General features: G+C 40.3%; 1 protein-coding gene across 1 annotated transcript in view; it reads left to right on the top strand.

Moving 5' to 3' along the window:
- SYT1 (synaptotagmin 1) overlaps positions 1–24,873 on the top strand; it is a 555,677-nt gene that overhangs the window by 525,501 nt on the left and 5,303 nt on the right. The gene's annotated exons all lie outside the window — the stretch shown is intronic.

Below are 24,873 nucleotides of genomic sequence, written 5' to 3' on the forward strand. Positions count from 1 at the left end.
CCTGTTTCGTGTATTGGATTCTTTTCTTCAGGGACATCAATTTTATTGATGTCATGTGCTTTGGAACTCAAATCTATTATTTTCTAATTCCTCTGCTGCCCTTCTGTTTACAAGCCTTTCTTCTAGCTCAGTAATTTTATTTGCAGCCATGTTTATTTTGTTCCTTGCTATGTCACCTTACTTATTTGTCCTATAATACTGTTTGTCTTCAACTTCCTTAATTCTGGAACCTTCTTGTTGTTCTATCATCTCATCTTTGAGCTCACATTTTTCTGAGTTCATGTTCTCATTAACTTGATTCATAGCACAAAGCACTTCTGAGGAATTTTGTTTTGTTCTTTGGGTTATGCTTTCTTTAAGAGTGGGGGTTTTATCATTCTTTTGCATGCTATGTTCCTTTCTTTTAAGGGTTGACTGGTTTTGTTTGTTTTTATTAGGGAGCGTTGCCTTAGTGTATTTGGATATTTGCCACTGCCCCCCACCCCACCCCATCTTGTTCATACCTGAACAGCTCTACCTGAACCTTCTCTTTGTTCTGATCTAGTGTTGATGAATTCTCCTTGACTCCATTTTCATTGACTCTAACTTGTTTTCCTCCTGTGCTATGGTTTGAGAACATGGTACAGAGTACAATCTACTTTACTGTAGATTGATGGAGGGGGGTAGAAAAGGGAAGGGGAAAGCTCTGTGGAATCTATATGACATGTGTCTGACATAGAACTCTTGGGTGCTGCTCTCTCCTCTGGGATTTGATAGGTGTTTTGAACTATGTTTTAACCCCTCCCTTTAATCAGGACTCATATCTAGTCCAAAAGGTTTTTTTTGGGGGGGGGGGGGAGGGGGGTTCCAATCATTCAACCAATTTTTTTTTTAATTTTTTTCAACATTTTTTATTTATTTTTGGGACAGAGAGAGACAGAGCATGAACGGGGGAGGGGCAGAGAGAGAGGGAGACACAGAATCGGAAACAGGCTCCAGGCTCTGAGCCATCAGCCCAGAGCCTGACGCGGGGCTCAAACTCACGGACCGCGAGATCGTGACCTGGCTGAAGTCGGACGCTTAACCGACTGCGCCACCCAGGCGCCCCTCATTCAACCAATTTTTACTGAGTACTGATTCTTTAGTAGGTACTATTCTAATCAAGACACTGGAAATATAGCTGTGTGAACAAATTATATATATATATATATATATATATATATATATATATACCATTTCTCATGAGTTTGTATTCATTGTGGTATCTTTACTGGTACAATGTAGCATTCAAAAGAAGCACCTATTTCTGCCTAATAGCCATTCCAACTTCTCCTCAGTCAAAAGACAGGGGAGGGGGCAAATAAGGGTAATCATTCAGTTTAATTCAGTCTAGATTTGAGGGCAATAATGAAGTCTTAAGATTCATCAATTCAGCAGTAAAGCTTCAGAGGGGCAGGGAGGCAAGTCAGGGTCAGAAGCTGTATTCTGTCATTCCAGACTCTTTTCTTTCCTTGGTCAACATTTTGTATGTGTATGTACATGCTCATGTTTTGTTTGGGTGTCCACAATATTAAGTTGCACTCCTTGCCTTATTTGGTTGGGGGGAGGAAGCTAGCGTTTCTTGTTGGCATTCACTTTTTTAGTTGTAAGACAGAGAAGATCCTATGAATTTGCTTTCACTCCATCACCTTTAGCTAAAGGCCTCAATTAGTCCTTTTAACTCTAACTAAACATCCTACCTATGGTCTGCAAATAGGGACTTTGGAAATTAATCAAGTACTTTAACACACACATAAGAAAGCAGAAAGCTGAAGGGTTTTGTTGGCTTGTGTGCTGGGTTCTCTTCACTGAAAAACATTCCAAGGACTACTTCTAAGAAGTCATTTAGTCTTATCCCTGGACACTGAAAAGTAGATTCCCTCATATCTAAAGAAAGAAATTTTTCAGAAGAGTTCTTCAATTTCATGATACTTTATACTCACAATTGCTTTTGCACAGTCCCATAAGAATTTGCTCTCTCTTGAATACGTCAAACACCTATTCAGATAGTGGCAGGTAGAGACAAATGTGAGAATCAATGCCTACCCCAGATTTCTACCAAGTTATGGGCTTCCAGGTTAGCATTAGAAATGCCAACTCCTAGATCTATTTGCCTAACCTAAGGAGTAAAAGAAATAAGCAAAAACTTGGGTCTTTTATTACGTACAGTAAAAGACTACATATTACCTACAAAAGTCTCCCAAACAAACCACACTTAATTTAGATTATGACAAGGATATTTGATAAATACTGTACTTATAAGGGAATTTTAATGGCACCAGATTGCATCTTCTTGTGTTACTACCATGCCTTTAATGTGATTTCCCCCAACCAGAATTGTAATCTTTCATGCCTTGAAAGCTGGTTACCGTGGAGATGATTATCAGTATTATTATCACCTATTTAGAGGAATTTCTGCAGTGCCAGAAAACAAATAACCATTGAGAATGCCTTACAAACAAATGATGCTCTTTCCTGAAAGTACCTTTACAAACAAATGGCATAGATGTAGAGTGAGTGTGTGTGTGTGTGTGTGTGTGTGTGTGTGATATAGATTTGCTCATAATTAGCATTTGCAAAGGATTTTGTGAACCAGCAGTTGTCTTTGAGCACTCCAAGGGTAAAAATGTTATACAGACAACAGCAGGTTTAAGCATATAGACAGCTTTCCTCTTCCAACAATTGCAAGTGCAAGCCCAAGGTTGTGTTGACTTCTCGGCAGTGATAACATAGCTTCCATCTGCACAGTTTCTTTTTCTTGCTCAGCCTCTTCTTTTTGAGGATTTTCTAGGGGTGCTGGAGTTTAGTTGACAGGTGGTTGTGCAGATTGATTTTTACAAAACAACTGATTGGCCATTAATAGTTCCTAAATATACTGTGACTATTTGATAGTTATTTTGACTTCCTCAGAATTATGCCACAAAGTCTACACTCTGACCTCTATTTGGTCTCCCATTTTTCTGTGAAACTTGTGTTGGTGACTGTATGCAAATAGGGATTTTTAAGTTTTTAAGTTTCAGTGTTTTTCATTAATTATTATGCTGTCCGTTGCTGTTTCAGCAGTTGTCTTTTGTTTTGTTTTGTTTTGTTTTGGCTTGGCTTTGTGGAGAAATTTTTGGTACTACTTTAATATGTACCTGTAAAAATTCCAATGATAAATACTAAACCCTTATTATGATCAAAGAATCAGCAAAACAATAAAAGCCAAGCATTACCCAAAATAGGACAATCAGACCTAATTTCCTCCTTCTAACCCAACAGAATTACGTTTTATGTCATTTTCACATTTGTTGTTAGGTTTTCAAGTGAACTCCCTTTTCTACTTTCATTGCTCACTCACTGTAACTTCCTCCAAGGTAACAGAAATTGTCCATATCTTCCACCATGTTCTCATATTATCCAGCAAAATGCTGGACATAGAATAATAGTTTAACAAACCTTACGCGTCATATAATTTATCCTCCAAGAACTTTCAAAACCTCTTGAGCCATGCTTTCCAACTCAGTGTTCATCTGTTCATGTTCACAATGGCCTTCCAGAAAAAGTATGTAGGAATCTCCTTCTTTAAAACCACATATAGTGACTATGCTGTCCACAGAGCATCTTGAGTCAAGATCAGTTAACTCATTTGGGCTCTATTTTCAATTTCAGTATCACAGACCCAACCTTATGCCTGAAATCACATTGCTTTAAACTAAGGGCAAATATCAAATTCATATGAGTTACCTCACTAAACTCTTTACACTGGTCTGACTGCCACACTGAAAAGCCATTGTAAGAAAATGTTCTGTCATTTGACTAAATATGTTATATTTATGCTGGATGATCTGTTATATTTGTATTTATGCTGAATGATATGTTATGTTTATATTTATGCTGGATGATACATATTTATTTTTCAACATTTTTGGGAGGGAAATGCACTGATATTTTAATTAATTTCTAGCTCAATCTCTTAACTCCAAAGAGTCTAGTACAATATATCCAAATTGATCTTCCAAATGTTGACTTTTCTCCATCTAAGAGAGGTGTACAGAAAAGGATCTACCTAAAAGGCATTAATGTCGCTTACTGGCATATGGCCTTTAACTCACGTATACAGTTTCCTGAAAGAGACACTGAAAATACAGAGAGCTTTTTTCCCCCATTTAATTCAGAGCCCATAAATGGTAGTTTTTCTTAGAACTTAATGTCTGCCCTCTTATTCATTTAGTCAATAAGATGTTTAACTGTCCTTTTAAAACAGCCTTCAGATGAAGTAATAAGCTGTGAGTTGTTTGAAGTATATTCACGTCCAACACTGTTTGGAATTAACCCTTCTGAAACTAGACTTGAAATCTTAATTATCCAGGATATTTCCAACAAGATTCAAAATCAGACCTCTGGCTCTGTACAACAATTCCACTAAATTATTTCACTCTGAATTCTCTTGGATGGATTTTTCAAGGCAAATCATGAGCTTGCTTTAGAATATTCCTCTGTGTCTAATCTTCACTCCTAGAGATGACAGTACTTAGAATTTAGTACTAGCAACCCTTCTCACCCTGAAGCTAAACTGGGAAGAATGAGAACAGAATGTTCTAACCTCATCCATACCACAGGCGGTTATTCAAGGGAAAAAACATATTTCATAGCCTTTTCCTAGATAAACTCGCTTTACAAATAGGGCACAATCTTCTGAAGAATGATGTGGGCTAGCTTTTCTCCAAAAAGTTTCCATGGCTTTACTCCCTCTGCTCTAAGAAAACCCATTTCCTTAACTGCTGGCAATCCAATGCAAACCATTTTATTAAGTGACTACAATTATAACAGCTGGTAATTTTTATAAAGGTCTATTCAGTCTAGAGCAGTGCCTCTTAGAGTGTTTCTGACGAGAAACTCGGGGAAAGGGTTTGAGGTAAGTGAGCTGTTCTCACTGAGTCCTGTTTACCATTCTTTTTGTGGGTTATAGTCATCCTTTATGAAAATTATAAAAGGTGAAGCTGCTTTAAAATGGAGAGTCAAAGTGTTTCCATGAGGAGGTGCTGTTAGAGATGAGCTTCATGAAGGAGGTGTGGAGTAGGGGCACCTGAGTGGCTCGGTTGGTTAAGCATCTGACTCTTGGTTACGGCTCAGGTCATGATCCCATGGTTTGTGGGTATGAGCCCTGCTTTGGGGTCTGCGTGGACAGCGAGGAGCGTGCTTGGGATTCTCTCTTCCCCCTCTCTCTCTGCACCCCCCTTTCTCTCTCAACATAATTAAACATTAAAGATTTTTTAATAAAATAAAAACAAAAGAGGTGTGGAGCAGGGGCATGCAGAGGAGGCTTCCTAGGAATGAAGCCCGAAGGGGAGGAGGGCACACAGCATGTTCAATGTGCCGAAAGGGCAGGGTGGCTGGAGCAGAGGCAGCATGGGGGAGTATCCTGAGAGATGAAACTGCAGAGGTAGGTATGAGACATCATTCAGGGTCTAACAGTCTAGTTAAGAAACAGGAACGTTTAAATTTTATATAACTCCTGGACTGAAAACAATATAATCAGCCCTCCTTGTACAGTGAATATAGTCTAACACTGTATATAGTCTTGTACATAGTCTCACATTGGTAACGTTTGTGAATGTTGGATTAAGATGAATGTTTGAAGTCATAGGACTTCTAGGACACCTAATATTGTGTGATCATGAGTCAATCACTCTCAGGTTCCTCAGCTGTAAAAGAGACTTGCCTAGGGGCGCCTGGGTGGCGCAGTCGGTTAAGCGTCCGACTTCAGCCAGGTCACGATCTCGCGGTCCGGGAGTTCGAGCCCCGCGTCAGGCTCTGGGCTGATGGCTCAGAGCCTGGAGCCTGTTTCCGATTCTGTGTCTCCCTCTCTCTCTGCCCCTCCCCCGTTCATGCTCTGTGTCTCTCTCTGTCCCAAAAATAAATAAATGTTGAAAAAACAATTTAAAAAAAAAAAAAGAGAGACTTGCCTCTCAGGGTGGTCATGAAGAATAAACTGAAGACAGTAAATGGTACAGTGCCTGCTAAGAGCTATTTAAAAATTGGGAGGAATACGCAGTACAGAAAAAAGCAAACAAAGAACAAAAAACAGAAACAAAATCATAAATACAGAGAACAGACTGATGGTTGCCAGGGACGAGGGGGTCGGGGGGAAGGGTGAAAAAGGTGAAGGGGATTAAGAGGTATAAGTCTTGGGGCACTTGGCCGGCTCAGTTAGTAGACCGTGTGACTCTTGATCTCAGGATCAGGAGTTCAAGTGCCACAATGGGTGCAGGGATCACTTAAACAAAAAGAGGTACAAACTTCCAGTTATAAAATAAGTAGGTCATGGGGATGAAAAGTATAGCACAGGGAATGTAGTCAATAATATTGCAATAACATTGTATGCTAACAAATGGTAAATACACTTACTGTGGTGAACATTAGCAAATACATAGAATTGTCAAATCAGTATACTGTACACCTGAAACTAACATAACATTGCGTACCAACTACACTTCAATTAAAAAAAAAAAAAAGGATGTGCAACACAGCCGTTTGATGTGGGCAAGAAGGGACCCTTCTTCTAGACCCTTCTGGAACCCAGAGTGTAGAGAGCCCCAGGTTGGTCCTCCAGTAGCTACACTTCCAAGGGATGAAGAGTCCACAAGAGCAAGAGAACATATTCATCTGGAGGCTGCACCTGACTGTGCATTCTAGACCAGGCCCTGGGCACCTGAGACCCAGGGTTCCCTGTCAAAATGACCCCAAGTTGATTCATGTCTGAAGATTTTTTCCCCAAGTCTGACCACCTAAAGGCTGGTGCATACCCCATAGCCAAAGAGTGGCTAAGGAGCAGGTTTGGGGGACTGGTGAATAAAGCCTGGACATGCAGGCTGGGACATCCTCATGTGTGGGTGTAAATCGTACGATGTACATTGTTGCTGCAGAAGAGGGGCACAGGGCAGGCCCGGGAGCGTACTCCCCCACCCTCCTAGCTTCTGTTGCAGAACCCCAAGAGTCTGAGAATTCTCAATTTAAATCTGGGTTTCTTGGTCATTTATGAATATCTATTTGTTAAAATATCAGAATAGAAAATACATATTTTTAAGTTTGTATTTTCATTATAACTCTTAACAATTTGGGCATAGAGTATTTAGACTTGCATTTGTAGTCTGAACCTGGGCTCTACAAATGTTACAGGCAGGTCTAATCCTACAAGTTATATAATTCTGTATAATATCATACAGAATTCCATTTCATTTAAACCATCTTAAAATGTATGGATTGCCTATTTATGAAAATCACATTAGGTTAACCATGAAATTCCATTATCTGCAGAAAGACTGGAAAAGGCCCAAGGGAAAAACAAGTTCAAAGAAAGTCCATCTAGTGACCTCTTTCCCTCTCTATGTAAGCATTAATGCTATGCAAATATTGGATTTATGTTTTATGAAATGGTACATCTATACATGGAGGTGAAGGAGAAGAAGGCATGGGAGCTGATGATTTTTATTATTAACAAAAGGTCAGTTCTCTCTGTGTGACATTTATTTGGGCTCCTCAAAGGTAGAGTCTTGAATTAGGAACTAAGCATTTCCAATTGAGTGAAGGGTGTTTGTCTGCTCTGAAGTTCTCTTACTGTCACTGTTCTGCCAATCATTTAGCAAGAAAACAGACACTGTTTTATGTTATCTTTCCTACTACAAAAATACATGGGTTATTTAAACTTAACTCAGAAATGTATGTCTTTTCTTCCCAACCCAACTGTAAGCTCTCTGAAGAACAAACTGGCTTCTATAGTTTTCTGTATCCCCTCACTCTCTTCCCTAAGGACTGTTCAATAGATATTTATACTTTCCTGATTCATTTGGTCATTTAGCAAATATTTACTGGATTCCTACTGTGTGTTGGGCTCTGTGTCTAGCATGGGATACAGGATAGAACAGGATGCTGACTGAAAGAAAAATACCTGGCACATTATAGGCACTCAGTACGTGAGTAACTGAGTGAAGGAATGAATGAACAAATGAATGAATGAATGCATTCTGTACCCCAGAGCTAAGGAATAATACCAAGAAAAATGGAATAACCATTTATCTTAGGCCAAAAGTCATCAAGGTGAAAGATGTCAGTCTATGGAATATCTGTGGTTCAAGGAAATGGAAAACTGGGAAAACCAAGACGAGTCCTATTCTTTGTCCCTCTGGGCCATCTCTGTGGCCATGTAGTATATGTCTCTGAAATCCTGCAGAGACTTAAAGCCTTTCATTGCAACCAAATCTTCTATATAAAGAATTTAACCAACTCTAATACCCCAACTCTCACTTTTCCCAGATTTAGGAAGGAAGTATCTTAGGTGATGTCAGTGTGAGTTTTTAATGAGATTTGAAATACTGACATGTGGTGACTGACTTTAATCACAAATTTGCTTCATAAAAAGCAGTAAAAGCACCACAGAATTATATTACCTCATGACATTTTGCTATACGTGATACACTATTGAAGTCATAGCTTATTTTTCTTTTCTTTTTACAATAATGTATGAAAAACATATTACCAAGGTAGAAGTTGATCTCTCCTGTAAAGCTCCCTACCTTCTTAATGTGCAGAGCACCAGCTGATTTCAAGTAGCTTCACTGCTTTATGAAAGAGACCCATATTTGGCCATCAATAAACCAAAATGAAATCCTTTCATGAAGGAAAAGGGAAACCAACATTCAAATAGAGAAATTTAATAACAAGACAACCAGGGTGTTCAAAGGTTTTTTTTGAAAGGACATGCATTATTCATACCATAAAATCTCAAACCAAAGGTGGGATGTATGAGTTATCAATAATATTATGAGTCTTAAAATTATCATCTCTTTGTCTAAAGGGAGAATCAAAGCAGCATCATTCACCCTCCTCTAGGACCACAAGCTCATCAATGTCACTGAAAGGCAGGAATGAGGACATCAAGAGGAAAGAAACCGTCCTGGAAACATTAATGTATTTTCTTTTTCAAGCAGAGAAAGAAGCATTGAGACATTTCCAGCTAAGGCACAGAAGGGCCGTTCCATCACTCGCTGGGAAATATACCCAGACATTTGGCAAGTTCTAGAAACAGTTCAAAATGAAGACATGGAGAGAGATTCTTCTACTACATCTGGAAACATTTCCAAATCTCTCCCTCAATTATTGTAAGGCAGTCTTGGTCCATAAACTTTCTTTCTTTTTTTTAATGTTTATTTATTTTTGAGAGAGAGACAGAGTGTGACCAGGGGGAGGGTCAAAGAGAGAAGGAGACACAGAATCCGAAGCAAGCTCCAGGCTCTGAGCTGTCAGCACAGAGCCCAACTCAGGGCTCAAACCCATGAACCATGAAAACATGACCTGAGCCAAAATTAGACACTTAACCGACTGAGTCACCTAGACGCCTCAGTCCATAAACTTTCTAATGCTCAGATGGCAAAATGTCTAGAAGACACATAGCCATTATCTTTTATTTTTTTATGTGTATTTTTGAGAGAGAGAGACAGAGCACGAGCAGGGGAGGGACACAGAGAGAGGCAGACACAGAATCAGAAGCAGGTTCCAGGCTCTGAGCTGTCAGCAGCACAGAGCCCGACGCAGGGCTCGAACTCACAAGCCGTGAGATCATGACCTGAGCTGATGTCAGATGTTTAACCGACTAAGCCACCCAGGCGCCCCATAAGACACATAGACATTTTAAAGCATATATGTGCAAGAGATAGGGAGTTAATGAGAGTAAAACTGATTCTGGCTAAACTAACCTGAGAACTAACTGAGCCTGAGGTAACCCCACTGCATTGCGCTAACTCTATTTAGTCATATTATATATAAGATATTTTCACATAGTTTTCACTTTCTACTCATGCTGAAGTGCTGGGAAACTACCTCTATGTGGAGAAGGAGTAACATCCACTTGTCATATTATGTGTGCTTAAAATTCCTAGCAATGTTGCCAAATAACAATGTCATCGATGCTGCCTTGTCAAGTACAAATGTCTAATACTGTAAGAAGGAATGAAGGAGGGAGGGAAGGAGAGGGGAGGGAGGGAAGGAAGGAAGGAAGGAAGGAAGGAAGGAAGGGAGAGAGGGAGGGAAGAAGGAAGGACGATAGATGTCGTGTGTGACCTTTCATCTGGCATAAATAAGAGACAAAGTCCAAATCTCCAGAAAAGAAAAAAAGTCAGGTCGAATTTGCCATTTGCAATTTTGTTTGCTTTACTGCATCCTTTGACTGTTTTTGTTCATCAGTTCATACAAACAGTTTATACTTGGTCATTCCACTAAACTCTTTGTAGTCATCCAGAAAGAATCAAACATAATTACTACTGCTCCTGCTCTCATGTGTTTGCCCTTCCCAGAAAGTACAGGGAAAAGAAGGGTGAATTACAGATGAAGAACTTCACCTCAAAAACCAAAGAGAAAAGACTCAGATTTTGCAAATACAATATACTCCTTCCTCTACTAAATGCAGAGCTCAAACCCTCACTCTGCTCTTTTACATGTCCATATACATGCCACATCGGTGAAATCTATCTTCATTGTACCCTCATTCCCCACTTTTGGTGCACACACACCTATATTTTTAATCAAGAGGCTGGCGGTCGTGTACATCCATTTGGCAATGTTAGAAATGATGGCTGGGATTCAGTGGCTTCCTCCATCATGACCAAAAATGTTTTCCATTTAATTCACAATATAATAGAGTTTTGCATTTATGTTTTTGTCTCCTCAAAGCACTTTGCCACCATTAATGAACTAATCAGCCTATGCTATTTTATGGTCTGTCTCATTAAAATGAAGCTGATTTCCTCTGTGGCAGTCACTTATCTAATGTTGTTTTCGTCTAGCAAACACTGCACTTAACTAATGTAAATTCATTTTTAAATTGTGTGCGCACATAGAAAATTTTCCCAGAATATATTTTTAATTCTACATCCTTACATAACATTACAGGGAGCATTTTAAACTAGAAGGCACATAAGCTCCTCAGTGTAGTCTTCTCTAAGTACTTGCAAATTACTTATAAAAACCCCCTCAAGTAACTGCCACTGACGGAAATTGCTCTGTGAACCCTATTACTATTTAATTATTCGTATACTATTAAATGATTGGCTTACCGATAAAATAGGCTTACTCAATAAGCGCACAAGGAAAAGCTGCAGTTGGCAAAGAAACTCTCTTAATTCTGCACGGTTTAACTCTGCTGTCTCTGTTATAGCTGGACCACTTGCACAAGTGCTCCATGGCTCATTCCTAGGAATTTGACCTCAAGTGGGAAGGAAATGTCTCTCTACAAAGAAGCGTAGGCACACTTCCAAATTTAGACAGAGATGGGATCCTAGAGATCCTAGGTTGAACAATCATTGGTTGGTCACCTCCCAACTTCTACTTCCCACTCTTTTGGTAAGAGCCTTCTAATTCCTGTCTGAGGAACCACCATATTCTTCCATTTTTAGCATTGTGCTTAGAATAGAGTTGAGCCTACCCCCAACTCAAGGAAAGGACTTCTGGCCCTCCTGATTGGTTTGGGGATGGATACGTGACACAGGACTAAGCCAACATAGCCCATCACATTCTCTTTGCCACGGGGATTAACAGAGTAGACATTTCATCTTTGTTAGATGAGTGAGGTTGGACTTTTCCTGGGAATTCTGATGTAGACTCTCTTTTCCCTCGGATGGTATAGTGCGATGATGTGAGACTTAATAGCTAGTAAAGTCATTCACATCCTTACGAGAAGAGCCCAGGATGTCTTGGGGAGGCCACCATGTGGAATCTGAGGATAACTTCACCAAAAACTGGATAGTGATATAGGCAACCCAGGATCTTGCTGATATTGAATCTGCTAGATAGGGAACAGGCTGTAACAAAAAGACTCCACAATACAGTAGCTCAAAAACATAGAATTTTTGTTTGAAATTCTTTACCTTCCACATGTGCATATGTGGGTGAATGGCCAACACTGGTAGGCAGTTCTGGGGCTGTGGCTCTTTTAGGAATGTAGGATCTTCCTCACTTGTCGTTCTGTCCCCCTAGAGTATTGTTTTCACGTTGCAAGGTAAAAGCTGCTTCACTGCCCTCCCATCACATCCGTGTTTCAATTGCAAGAAAAAGAATGGAAGAATGGAGGATGTGAAGCTTATATTAAGGCACAGCTTATCAACTTTAGCTCTACTGACATCTGGGAACTGATAATTCTTTACTGTTGAGGGCTGTCCTATACGTTATAGGATGTGTAATAAAATCCCCGGCCTCTACCCACTCAATGCCCGTATCACCTCACCTCCAAATTATGGCCATCAAAAATGTCTTCAGACATTTCCAAATATCGGAGGGATAAAACAGCCCCCCATTGAGAACGACCATCTTAAGGATACGCTGTGGAGTTTACACTCACCACATCTATTTACTTCCAATAGCCAGAAGTCAGGTATTTGGTCATACTGAGTTGCAAGAGAGTTTGGGAGAAATATTTCCAACTGGATGAGCTGGTGCCCAGGTAAAACTTCAGGAATTCTATTGCTAACAAGTAAGGGGAAATGGATTTTGGGGGACAATTAACAATCTTTGCCACCCAGCCCTACTTCTGGACTTTTCCATCACATAAGTCAATAAGTTACCTTTACAATTTACACCATTTTGAAATGGGTTTTAAGTCACTTTAAATTCAGAACCCTAAGTGATACAAGCATTACTTTCCTCATCCAATATCTAAGTTGAAATTTGGTGATTATCCAGAGAAAAAAAGGATAAAAGGAATAATGCTCCAAGTTACTCAGAAGCCAGGTACTGGTTCAGAGGGATTGAACAAAACAGCTGAAATGAGGCTACTTCTTATTAAGAGAAGTCTTTGGCTAAAATGGAAAGGCCATAGTCACAAGGGCCCATGGTCACTGTGGTAGTTAGGAAAGAAGAGAGTATAATTACACAAAATTTTCCAAATGAAAACTGCAGGCATCTTGCATTATCTGGCTTTGAACTGCTGCTCTCTAGTTCTCATTGTAAATACAAAAAGCCTTCAGTGGCTCTTTGATATCTCACACAAAAGGATCATTGCTTACAGCCAGCTGTTTTGCAATTATATTTCCATGAAGTTGGCATAATTTGACATTAGGACTGCCTAAGGGAAGAAGGGGGTGACGATGCACCAGGGTGTTGAAGTGGAGTACAGAATAGTAATGGAAGGAGCTTCTGTGTTACACGTCTCCCCAATGTGCGTCTTGAAGCCAACAGTTCTGAATTCAAAACACATTTGCCCACAAGAATATTGTTTTCGTGTTATTCGCTTACCACAGAAGTTCTCCGATACTGGAAAAGAAAGAAATTAGTATTTTGCAAAACTACAAAAGAAAATGCTGCAGGGCAGAGAAAGGTTTGTCTGAAGGTTCTGACCAAGAAAATCATCAGTAAAATCTTCAGGGAAGAGGTGATTTTTAAACCAAACTTAAGATGGGAAGAGAAAGAAAGGGCATTTCAGGCTAAAGGACAGCCAGTTCAAAGACATGGCATTTTAAATTCTCTGTGAGGAATAGTGAGTATTGACCATGAGTACAGCATAGAGCTTGTGGAAATAATAAGTTAGGATGGGGCTGTGAAGGTCATGACAGAGTTTGGATTTTTTTAGTTGCCAAGCCATGAAAGATTTTTAACAGGGGAATGGTGTGATCAAATATACTTTTAACAATTATATGAATACTGTGAAAATCAGGGCAAGATTACAAGAGACATTGGATTTCTGATCTTGAGATGTGACAACAAATTGGAAAGAGGGAACCAAACAGAGAGACAATGTGAGGTAAATTGGCAGGATATGGTGGCTAACTGTTCATACGGAGTAGAGAAAAAGGAATCAGAGACAGCCACAAATTCTCTAACTTTTTGGTCCACGAGTCTGGAATCATAGTACAAGAACAGGCTTAGAGGGAAGGTAATGAGCCCAGCAGGTGTCTGTCTGAAGGATAAGAGAAGAGCTGAGGTGGTTATGGCCGTATAGTACAGCATATAGGCTGCAATTAACATTTCTGCAAAGCTTGTCCACCATGTCCTCATAATTGAAAGAAAGCCACTTGTTGAATTTTATACTTGTTTCCAAAGTCTTCCTCCAAGACTACTCTATATCCTTTTTGGGGAACATACCTCTACATGCTAAAACTATGCCAGTGACACCAGTGTTGGTGAAGACATTGCATTCCAGTGCCAGAATCTGTGGCCAGAAACCTCGCTTAAAAAGAGGTAGCAAAAATACTGGAAGCATAAGATTGCACTGTAGGATGTCTGAGATGAGCCGTCTAGAGAAAAATCCTATTCAATGTGTGTTACAATAATATCAAATGTGATTAAACTCATAAAATATGTTCTCAAAAGTCTTGGGGGTAAATGGAAAGAAAAGAGGGGAAAAAAAGAAGGATCAGCTCATGCTCAGAGAGGAAAAACAGCGGGAACAGGGGAAAGTTTAATGGGAAGTATGCTATCTTAGTCTGCTCAAACTGCTGAAACAGAAAGGGCACCAAGTCAGAATACCATAGGTTGGGTCGCTGAAACAACAAACATTTATTTCTCACAGTTTTGGAGGCTGGAAGTCTGAGAATAGGGTCAAGCATGGCCAAGTTCTTGGTGGGGGCTCATTTCCGAGTTTACAACTCTCTTCTCATTGTATCCTCATATGGCACTTAGTCCATAAAAAGTGCCTTAACAATGTCAACTAAGATGGTATTGAGAATTATCTGGAAGAGAAAGAACTTCTAGGGTTTCCTTTGTAAAAAATTTTTTTAACATTTATTAATTTTTGAGAGACAGAGCATGAGCAGGGGAGGGGCAGAGAGAGAGAGAGAGAGAGGAGACACAGAATCTGAAGCAGGCTCCAGGCTCTGATCTGTCAGCACAGAGCCCGACATGGGGCTGGAACTCACAGACTGTGAGATCATGACCTGGGCTGAAGTTGGACGCTTAACCGACTGAGCCACCCAGGTGCCTCTGGGGTTTCCTTTTGATTGCCATACCCAACCTGCCCATTTCTACCCCCTCAATAGATAAATTCATCAAAGCAACCAAGCCTTGGTACAGTATGGTGGATGGTAGAGAAGGACAGTAGTTGGAACAGCAGTAAAACAGGGGCATTTATGTGTCGTCGTCATCATCTTTCTTAACTCCTTGACCAGAAGAGGATGGGAGATTCAGTATATCCAGGGTGTAGCAGACGGAGGTGAGTAGGGTGGGATGCAACGCCTGAAGGACTCCTACCAATTAATGTAAATAGTCTTGCACTCAAAATTAATGCCCAAATAGGGACAAAAAGAAGAAAAAGATTGGCACCAGGCCATAGGCTGTTGACCCCATGAATTATATTCAGAAGTGGCTGCCCCACTGGCAGAGCTGCGAATTCAGAGTTGTTCATGAGCTGGAAAGGACAAAATGATCACAAAACCAATCAAAGAAGATCCATACCCTGAAAATGGCTACTGAGACCATCCTGGGATGCTCTGCCCACCTTTCATAGGAGTCAGTGCTTCCAAGTCTCCACTGTCTTGGTGGTGAGGTTCAATAAACAACTTAGCAGACTGTATCACTGTAGGTTTAACACAAGGATTTCCTATCCCTCACTCTGGATAGGACAGATCGAAAAAAGGAAAGAAGGAGTTCTAAGTCTCGGTGGAAATCAGAAAGAAGAAATAGGACTATAAAATTCTCTCATGGTAGAAAGGAGTTAACAGAAAAACTACCAGAGGAGGTGTAGACTCCCACCCCCCCAACCCCCCACCCCCCCCACCCCCACCTCCAGGTAATACCTGTAACTATTACTCCGTCCCCAACAAGAGCAACGAATCTCAAAGCTGCGGGCTTTCTTTTCCCTATTTCCTCATTTTCAGCAGCATAAGGAAAGTAAGATACTTCATACGCCTAAGTGTATCAACATTAGCTGACCTCACTACCTGGAAAGAAAGCTCCATAAATCACAGTTTTGACTCACACTATCCTAGAGCCTCCATAAATAGTTTCCACTGACAACTCTCAAGTTTAACTTTTCAGCTCTGTGTAATTTGATCTATTGGCTTCAGGAGTAGGAGGAAACCGCAAGGGATGTTGTATTAGTTCCCTCATCTCACACCTCAAGACCACCTCATAGAGGTGGTCATGAAAGAAACTCTCCCTGTGCTTTCACCACACATGTGATTAAATTCTAATAGACCAGTTGCTCAGAGTGGGTATGCTTCCTTCGAGAAATAAATCTGGCACGTGGGGCAGCTCGGCTTACTTCTGCAGCAAGTAGGGTGATGGTCGACACCAAGTTAGCAAGGCTGGCGAAGACTCTGACACCTAAATACTGACGTAGATGTCAGCCCTTCCACAAAACTATAATAAGAATTAAGAGGCGTTGGGCACATAGTTGAAGCACTTTCCACACAGAGATTTAATTTAATGTTCACAACTCTGTGAACCAGGTACCATCATTCCCACCACTTTACATTGAACAAAATATGACACCGAGAGGCTAAATAACTTGTCCAAGACCATACAGCCAGTAGCAAGGCCAAGATTCAAGTCAGTCTGGCTCCAGAGTTTGTACCTGTAAACATGACACTGAATTGTCTCTCCAACACATCACAAAGCAGCACATTCTAAGTTGGAAGACCCTGGTTTGAGTTCTCAGGGGGCAAACAAATCAGCCTTCAGGAGCCCCAGTCTCTTTACTGGGATTGTTGTAAGGCTTAAAGGAGATGATATAATTTTTAAATATATATGTATAATCTTAAAGTGCTTTACAAACGTAAATGAACATTATCATATTAAACTTTGTGATGTATCTTACTTTAAAAATCATTCTCAGCTAGTATTTCATCCATTTTCAACCAAATTTACCATGGATTCTAAAACAGTCATACCTAAATAAGCAATCTTCTGATTATATGCTCTAGGTTAACCTTTTTTTTTTTTTTTTAAATGAAAAAGACTTAAACTTTTTGAAGGCTTTTGCTTTGAACAACAGAGTAATCCTTTTTAGGTGCTTGGAAAAAATATGAATTTTCCCCCAAGAGATCACTTCTTAGACCTATTTAAATTTGAGTCTTATCCTCAAACCTTCCTAGATAAACAATAGAATCCTCTCTACAACTTTGGTTGTTGTGTTAGTCTTTTACCGCTGCCATGATAAACCACAACAAACTTCATTTAAAAAGTGACATATTATTATTATATATATTATTATATATATCATATATAATAATATATATAATATTCCAAATATATATATTTAATATATATTTAATATATATTAAATATATTTAATATATTAATAATTATTTAATAATTTAATTCATTATTGAGAATTATTTAAAATAATTATTTAATAATTTAATATAATAAATAAAATATATTTTATATGTTAATATATATAAATATTCCAAATATATATAATATATATATACATATATTATTATATATAAAAAGTGACATATTATTATTATCTTATAATTCTATAAGTTACAGGCCTGACACAGACCTCACTGGGATAAACCCAAAATGTCAGTAGGGTTGCATTCCTTTCTGGAGGCTCCAGGCAAGAACCCATTTCCTGGCCTTTTCCAGCTTCTAGAGGCCACCTGCATTCCATAGCTTATGACCCCTCCTCCATCTGCAAAGCGAGTTATGTCACACACCTCTGACCCTTGAATCTCTTTCTGACCACAACCAGGAAAGGTTCTCTGCTTTTAAGGACTCGTGTGATTAGATTGGGCCCTCCTAGATAATCTAGGATAATCTTCTCATCTCAAGATCCTTAGCATTAACCACATTTGCCAAGTCCCTTTTGCCATCTGAGGTAAATGTTCCCAGGCTCTGAGGATCAGGATGTGGCCATCTTTTGAAGGAGCTATTAGGCCTGCCTATCATAATGGGTGAATTTTAACAAAATAAAACCCCAGTTTCGTATATTAAAAAAACTTGTCAACATGTAAAAGTTTGAAAGTGATTTCATTACAGTGTCCTGAAAAACCTCTAAGTTGTAACAGCTATTATGACAGAAAAGAGATAGAGTTCAGTTAGGCTGACTTCCGATGAAAAGAAAGCCTGACAAGTGGCGAGTGAAGGATAGCAATGCCACACCTATAACAAAACCAAATGACAGACCTCCAAATTATCCAAAACGAGGTGATGAATCTGCACTCATTGTACCTGCAGTTTATTATTACGAATGAAAAACCTTCTTTCTGATCCCAGTCTATCATTTTCCAGAACTGCAAGCTGACAGTCACATATTATTAGAGACTAAATCGACATCAGAAAAGAGACTTTCCTTTCTACCAAAGTTAGAAAAGTAAAGAGGCCCTACCAGTTTTTCAAAGATAAATTAAACAAGTGAAGTGTCCCAAGTCCTGCACGTGTTTCAGTGGTAACAGGGATTATCTAAACGGCGTTGAAGGAAGGTTTGCATTATTGATGAAAGATGGTCCTGAGTTCCATGAGTGCTTGTTTTGGGGGACAGAATAAAGCGGTGCAGCCACAGAGATATGAAATCCCTGAGGACAGTAGCCCAGTTTTGTAGCTTGCATATTTTTCTATGCCATTTCCATGTTTACAAAAACCTAATGGACATTTGGATGTCACACATGGTGTCCAGCAGTTGTACTCGAAAAAAGCAATAGCAGCATCAGTGAATCTCCTTACAGCCTATTTTATCATTTCCATAAAACCATGTCTTGTTGTGTCATGACCAGAACTTCTAAGCCACCAAGAAACTCCGAATCACAAGGATTTGCTTTGTGGAACAGCCCCTAAAACAGAACAAATTTAATTATAAACAGTCCTACTCTGCAGGACAGGTGATCCTTACTGCAAAAAAATATGTGCATCTTTAAAGTATGGGTGTGACTCATAGTTAGGTGACTCATGGCCTTCCCTTTAGAAGACTCATTCATAGTTAGGGAGATAGGAGCAAGGTCTAGATCCCAGAAGAAGTGACTAATGAGTTAATCAAGAGATTAGGACCATCTCCAAAGGGACCAGAATTCAGGACAGGATTTTCGTGCGATGAAAGAATCAGAGGACACTTAAGAAATCAAGCCAATCAAGGAGTGAATGGCAATGGAGAAGACTGGAGAAAATGGAGCTGCACTGGAAGACCTCACATGGCTGAACCAAGAAGATCATCAAACGTGTCCACCTTGAATACATAAGGCATCAGACTTAGTCAAGATTTATCCAGGCACAAAAGGTGATAAAGAAGATCTCTAACAACCTATGGAATGTGAGAAAATATTTGCAAACTATACACTAGATAAGGGCTAATATCCAAAATATTTAAGGAACTCATACATCTTAATAGCAAAATAATAATTATCTGATTAGAAATGGACACAGAACATAAATGAACGTTTTTCAAGAGAAGACATGCAAATGGCCAACAGGTACGTGAAAAGATGCTCAACTTTATTAATCATCAGGGAGATGCAAATCAAAGCCATACTGAGAGATCACCTCAAACCTCTTAGAAACGCTATTACCAAAAAGATAAAAGATAATAAGTGCTCGCTAGGATGTGGAGAAAAGGGAACCTTTGTGCCCTGTTGGTGGGAATGGAAACTGGTACAGCCACTATGGAAATAGCATGGAGATTCCTTAAAAAATTAAAAATTGAACTACCATAAGATCCAGCAATCACATTTCTGGACATACACTTAAGGGAAATGATATCACTGTCTCAAAGAGAAACCTACATACCCACATTCACCGCAACATTGTTCACAATAGCCAAGATGTGGAAACAACCCAAGTGTCCACTGATGGATGAATAAAGAAGATGTAGCATGAATATATACAATGTATACATTTATATAAAAAGAAAATGTTTTAAATATTACCAATTCTAATTATTTTTTTTTCTTTTTTTGAGAGAGAGAGAGAGAGAGAGGGAACCCACATGCAGAGAAGGCACATGGGGAGACAGAATCTTAAGCAGGCTCCATGCTCAGCACAGAGCCCAATGCGGGCCTCGAGCCCACAACCCTGGGATCATGACCTGAGCTGAAACCAAGAGTTGGATGCTCAACCAACTGAGCCACCCAGGCACCCCATTAATTCTAAGTATTATTAATATTATTCTAAATAATATCCTAAAATAAAAATATTATAAATATAAATATATAATATTATTTAGCCATAAAAAAAGAAGGAAATCCTGCCATTTGCAACCACATTGACGGACCTTGAGGCATTATGTTAACTGAAAAAAGTCAGACAGCAAGACAAATCCTGCATTACCTCACTTATATATGGAACCTATTTTTTTTTTAATCAAAACCTATAGGAAACAGAGAGTGGAATGGTGGTTGCCGAGCTACGGGGTGAGGGAAATGAGGACATGTTGGTCAAAGGCTACAAATTTATAAGATGAGTAAGTTCTGGAGATCTAGTATACAGCATGGTAACTACAGCTGGCAATGCTGTATTGTATAACTGAAAAATTCTAGAGTAAAATTTAAATGTTCTCACTGCAAAAAAATAAATATATCGTAATTATGTGAGGTGACAGATGCGTTAACTAACCTTATTGTGGTGATCACTTCACAATACGTAAGTATATGAAATCGTCACATTGCACATCTTAAACTTACACGGTGTTATGTGTCAATTACATCTCAATAAAGCTGGACGGGATGGTACAGGGGTGGAGATAAGACCTCTGAGTTACTGCCAGCCTTGATTTTGATTAAGATGGAAATTCTGTCCGCAAAGTAAGTTGCTTTGGTACCTGTATCAGGATTGATCTGCACAGGCAAAGGCTAACTCTACCCATTGATGGTGGCCCCAAACCTGTTCCGCTTCTAGCCCTCTGCCCTTCCTTGTAAGTATCATGACATTATGGAATATCTCTGAATCACTGTCAGAATTGGCAGCTTCTGCTTAGGAAAGTGACAGGTCAGCAGTGACCTCTCTGACCTCCCAGCTACCTCTCTCCCCCTTGCTTTATTCTTGTTCCACAAACATGCAGAAGGATGTGCACCTCGGAGCCTTTGTTTCTGCTCCTGCTGACTGATGCAAGCTTCCACCACACTGTCAAGTGACTTGTTCCTTCCTGTCATTTGATTCTCAGCTCAAACCTGGCCTCCACAATGAGGACTCTGCTGAGCACCCTTTCCAAATTACCTTGTTCTCCCTAAGGCACTAATCACATCACATGAGAACTTGTCTCTGAAGCTGAAATTATCTTGTTGCGTTTTTAATTTGCTTACTCAAACGGCAGATGCAGAGGAATTTTCTTGTCATGTACTGTGCTAAATGAATAAATACATGGTCATTGAGCATCTCCTGAGAAAAGCTATACCTTTAGTTGGGTTTATAGAGTTTCAACACACGAACATTAAGAGGTATAAACACTGATTTATGGGTATTTAGCATTTGGGCATTTAGTCAGTGCCAAAAAGCAACTGAAGACTTGACCAGCTCTGTAAATGTAAAGGGGCTTTGGGTGGGGGAACCAGGGAACTTCAAAACCACACAAGGTGTCTAAACCAAAAATCCATATTGGCTGTGAACAGCAAGATGGATTATCAGTGGAAAAAAAGGCTCCTCCTTCATTTACAAGTATTTACACTAGACTGTTTAATTAACCAGCTATTTAGTTGAGGGAGTTGGGTCCTCATCTCTAGGTGTGTTTTTTAATGATATTCTTCATTATGGAGCACCTGGATAGCTCAGTCTGTTAAGCACCCAACTCTTGATCTGAATTCAAGCCCTGCATTGGGCTCTGCGTGAAACCTACTTAAAATGAAATAGGGGTGCCTGGGTGGCTCAGTTTGTTAAGCAGCCGACTTCAGCTCAGGTCATGATCTCACAGCTCGTGGGTTTGAGCCCCACATCTGGCTCTGTGCTGACAGCTCAGAGCCTGGAGCCTGCTTGGGATTCTGTGTCTCCCTCTCTCTGCCCCTCCCCCACTCTCTGTGTCTCAAAAATAAACATTAAAAAACGTTTTAATAAAAATTTATATATATATGATATATATAGATATATATGTATATATATTCTTCATTATGATGAAAAATCTTCATTACAAACCGCTTGAGTGCATGTAGCACTCAAACCAAAACCAAACACCCCAAGCCACACATATCCAAGTAATGTAGGCATTTAGGACAATGGGAGGTGACCACACTAAGGGTACGAAGATCCAGATCACAAGGCCTACGTAAATTCCACTTATTCATTCAGCAAAAATCGAATAGCGCCAGGCACCGTTTAGTAAATACTGAGAGAATACCGCAAAGTTCTGTCCTCTGGGAGTTCCGTTCTACTGGGGGACAGGAGGAGGAAGATGAAAGCAACTTGTTCTGGCCCCACTGGCCCCGCTAGAAAAGTCGTCTTCACACGGCCCAGGGGTCTGGCCGGCTCACGCGGCCACCACCGCAGCCACAGCCTGTGGCCGCACTAGTGCCAGCGTCTCCAACTCTCGCGTTGTTTGGGACCCGCTGCGTGGGACCAGGGTCGCCGCCGCACGGACCTGCTGCGCAAGATCACCTGCCGCCAGATCACCGCCTGGAGGTGAAGGCGGAGGATGGAAGAGATGCGCCTGCCGGTGGGAAGGCTGAGAATGAGGAAAATGGGGAGCAGGACGCCATCAATAAGGTAGATGGAGAAAAGGCAGAAGACAAGAAAAGGAGGAGGAAGAGGAAGACGATGGTAAGGAAGAGGATGGAGACGAAGATGAGGAGGCGGAGGCGGCTCCAGGCAAACAGGCAACTGAAGATGGGGAGAGATGGGGCGCCTGGGTGGCTCAGTCAGTTGAGCGACTGACTTTGGCTCAGGTCATGATCTCACGGTCCGTGAGTTCGAGCCCCACGTCGGGCTCTGTGCTGACAGCTCGGAGCCTGGAGCCTGCTTAGGATTCTGTGTCTCCCTCTCTCTCTGACCCTCCCCCGTTCACGCTGTGTCTCTTAAACATTAAAAAAAAAAAAATTTGAAGATGGGGAGAGAGATGATGTTGACACCAAGAAGCAGAAAGCTGACGAGGATGACCAGACACCATAAAAGGAAAAGCTGAACTTTAAAACAAACAAAAAGTCCTCCATGACCATTCACCCTCCACGCCCAGACTCAGAATCTAAACGTGGTCACCTTCAAAACGAAAGTCCCTCCCACCCACTGGCAGCGCCCCCACAGTGACACGTGCTCCCCCCACACAATCCAAACCACAACCTGAATCTGCAGCAGAAAGGACGGCCAGAATTTCCCAGGCGCTGCTTTTTTCTTAAACATACTTTAAAAAGGAAAATGTGTTTATAATCTTTATTTACATTTTATATTTTTGCTCATATTGTTGGGGTCAGTCGTTTTTAATCTTGGATGAACAAGCTAGCCTTGGGAGCAGTCTCTGTCCTACTTGTGGTGTGACCATGTTCATTACATCTCAAAGGAGAGTAAAAAAAAAAAAACTTGTAAAACATGCGCGCACGCGCACACACGCACACATACACTCTTACTCCAGTAACATTTTTTTGTGTATGTACTTAGCTGTACTTTAAACAGCTGTTTGTATGAGACGGTTAAAGAGGCCAAAGATAAAAGGTGTCTTTTTTTTTTTGTCTTAAGTTTCTGTAGTTTGGGCTTGTTTGATGTATGTGTAAACTGTTGTCCAATAATAAACCATAATCTTATTGTGCTGAAAAAACTGCGGACCAGAAAAGGTTGTTATCTAAAAATATGTGGGCATTAAACTAGAGAATCTGTAAAGTTTCACTCAAATCTCCACAGATACTGAAAGGCGGGGGCAAAGGGGGTGGGGGGAGGTATTTTAGAAGGCTTATTAGCACTGATTGTTTTAGGGGAGTAAAAATGTGGATGATTTTAATTTTTTTCTTCTTTTTATCATTGGGTTCTGAATTTTGTTCTGTAATGAATATGCATTTCATATGAACTGGAAAAATGTTTAAGAAAACAGTAGAGAGATTTTACTATCAAACTTGGATGTTGGTTCTTAGTAACCTGAATGTATGTCCTTCATCCATTAGTAGTGAGAACTGCAAATGGGAATCGTCTTATCCCTCCAGTGATTTGCTTATTACTTTACCTTTACCTAATGAGACTTTGGGGAAAATGATAAGGGAATTCTGCTCCTCTTCTCATTACTTCTGTGTGTACTGGCTTATTCTCTACCTGGGGATGATTGGGCACAAGTCCTGAATCAATAGATGGCTCTCTCTCTTTCTCTCCCTCCCTCTCCACCCACACCCTACCCATCACTACACTTAGGCATCATACACACACACACACACACACACACACACACACGGAGGTGGCCTCTTCTCTCCCTTTAACCTTCAAATCTCAGCTTATTTTTTAAAACATTTTTTAATGTTTATTTTTGAGAGAGAGAAAAACAGAACGCAAGCGGGGGAGGGGCAGAGAGAGGGAGACACAGAATCCCAAGCAGGATCCAGGCTCTGAGCACCCCTAACATTTAAACTGAGATTTGGGGGTGCCTGGGTGGCTCAGTCGGTTGAGTGTCCAACTTCGGCTCAGGTCATGATCTCCCTCCCAGTTCATGGGTCCGAGCCCCGCGTCGGGCTCTGTGCTGACAGCTCAGAGCTGGAGCCTACTTGGGATTCTGTGTCTCCCTCTCTCTGCCCCTCCCCTGCTTGTGCTCGCTTGCTCTCCCACTCTCAAAAATAAATAAACGTTAAAAAAAATTAAATGTTACCTCCACAGAGAGGCCTTACCTGAGCAATCAAAATATAAGAATTCTGTTGCTACCTTAGACTCACCATACTATCCCTGGTATTCTCAATCATATCTCTATTCTGCTCTTTATTTCCAGAGCACTCTTGTTAACTCTTTCATATGTATTTCACTTCTTTACAAGCCTCCTGTTTCCCCCACAAGTTTGAAGTTCCATCA

This window comes from Prionailurus viverrinus, chromosome B4, assembly GCF_022837055.1.
Source record: "Prionailurus viverrinus isolate Anna chromosome B4, UM_Priviv_1.0, whole genome shotgun sequence".
Lineage (NCBI taxonomy): Eukaryota > Metazoa > Chordata > Mammalia > Carnivora > Felidae > Prionailurus > Prionailurus viverrinus.